We start from the raw sequence: 2,500 nt of genomic DNA on the forward strand, positions 1-2,500 counted from the left end.
GCCTGTGATATAACTTTAGCATGTTGATGTGACATAGTTGCTTGCTCTTTCTACGATCTGGTGTGGCGATGACATAGCTGACATCACTGAGTTTCTTCTCCACGAAATAAGGACCACTAAACTTGGCTTGAAGAGGTTGCCCATGAACTGGTAGCAGAATCAAAACCTGATCTCCTGGCTGAAAGTGGCGTAACCTGGACTTCTTATCATACCAAGTCTTCATCTTCTCCTGAGCAGCTCCTAAATTCTCTCTCGCCAGCTGTAAAGCAGTGGACAGCCGTTCTTTGAAATTCATCACATACTCCAGCAGGTTGACGTCATCTTCCTCCGACAGCCAGCATTCCTTGAGTAACTTAAGGGGTCCTCTTACTTCATGGCCAAACAGTAGTTCAAAAGGTGAGAAGCCCAGTGATTCATTTGGAGATTCTCTTGCGGCAAACACAACGAATGGAAGACCTTTATCCCAGTCTTTCTGATGTTCCAAACAGTATTTCTTGAGCATCGATTTGAGTGTTTGATGATATCTCTCCAACGCTCCTTGGGTCTGGGGATGGTAAGCTGAAGACGTGATCTGGGAGATGCCCAACTCTTTCAGAGACTGCTTGAAAACATTTGACATGAAATTACTTCCTCGGTCTGACTGTACCTCCTTGGGCAGACCAAACTTTGTGAAGAACCCTAGCATTTCCTTAACCACGTTCTTTGCTGAGATGTTTCTAAGTGGAATGGCTTCAGGATAACGAGTAGCCATATCAATCATGGTCAACACATAAGAAAATCCTGAAGAAGTCTTAGGAAGAGGGCCCACAATATCCACCAACACACGGGTGAAAGGCGCCTCAAAAGGAGGAATGGGAACTAGAGGTGCAACCTTTTCGGTCTGATTACACTTCCCCACAACTTGACAGGTGTGACAAGACTTACAATACCAGGAAACATCCCTGAAGATACCTGGCCAGTAGAAGTGTTTCAAAATGCGTGCCACAGTCTTCCTCACTCCAAGGTGTCCTGCCAAACTGGAATCATGAGCCACTCGAATGATATCCTGCCTACAAACACGAGGGATGACAACTTGATGTACAACCTCCCATTCACAGTCGGCTGATGCTGTTGGGGGTCTCCACTTCCTCATAAGTACTCCTGACTTTACATAATAACAAGTAGAAGCACCGGCTGACTCTTCTTCACTGTAAGCAGAGTTAGCTAGCCCTTTCAACTCAGGGTCAGCAACCTGCAACTCAACCAACTCTTGACGAGACAAATTATCAACACTACGGGGTACTGCCTCATCTGGTGAGTGGTCCAAATTAGCAAGAAAAGTGTCAGCTAGGATAACATCATCATCATCATTATCCTCTAAATCACCAGTAACTTTAGACTTAGCCCTAGTGACAGCACATGCAGGGAACACATCAGGGGACATCACAATCCAGGGACACAGCCACTGGCTCACTAGACAACTGAGGAGCTGGACACACTTGACTTCCACCAATATCATTTCCAAGTAAGAAAGTTACACCTGACATTGGGAGTGTCTCAACCAACCCAACCATAACAGAACCATTAACAAAACCAGACTCTAAATTCACTCTGCACAGAGGAACAGAGAAGTAATTATTCCCTACACCTTGTAAGATTACAGTTTCATCAGAGGAATTAAAATTAGAGCCTAGAACACTGGTCAGCATAAGGGATTGGCAAGCACCTGTATCACGATATATTTTAACTGATTTCCTGTCATTACTGTCCAGAGGACTGACAAAACCATCAGACAGGAAATTAGCACATGAACTCTTGAGAGTGTCACCAACGTTACTGCTCAAAGAGGAGCTCCATCATGAGAATTTAAGTTACCCCTCAAAGCAGGTTCAGTTAACTCAGTTAAAGAATTCTGGGAACTCTCAAGAGTGGACACTAGACCAATTGACTGAATATTTAAAGACTCCTTTTTGTTCACATCACGCTGTCTCCTGAAACATCTCTCCGTAGTATGACCAAGCTTACTACAATAAGTACATTTACTTTTCTGAAATCTAGAGGTGAAGCTGGTATTTACTTCCTGAGAAACATCATCCTTATTCTCTTTCCTGTTACCTGTACTCTGAGTAGAGGCAACGTACTGACTCTCAGCTTTCCTTTTTCCTCTAAAATATCTCTTGTGAGTGAGAACATACTCATCAGCTAAAACTGCAGCATCAGACAAATTATCTATTCTTCTCTCATCAAGATATAGGCTTACATCTTTATAAATACACCTTTTGAAGTCCTCCAGCAAAATCATCTGCTTAAATTTGTCAAAATCAGAATCCACATTCTTAGAATTTAACCACTGCTCTAACAGATCTTCTTTGATTTTTGCATACTCAACATGGGATTGCTTATCTTGCTTGTAAGTTGTCCTAAATTTTACTCTATAGGCTTCAGGGACAAGCTCATAGGCCTTAAGAATCAAGCTCTTAACTACATCATAATTATCAGACTGATCCTGAGGCAAAGATGC

The sequence above is a fragment of the Coenobita brevimanus genome, chromosome 74 (genome assembly GCF_032717465.1).
Source record: "Coenobita brevimanus isolate Jiangsu-jjx chromosome 74, ASM3271746v2, whole genome shotgun sequence".
Lineage (NCBI taxonomy): Eukaryota > Metazoa > Arthropoda > Malacostraca > Decapoda > Coenobitidae > Coenobita > Coenobita brevimanus.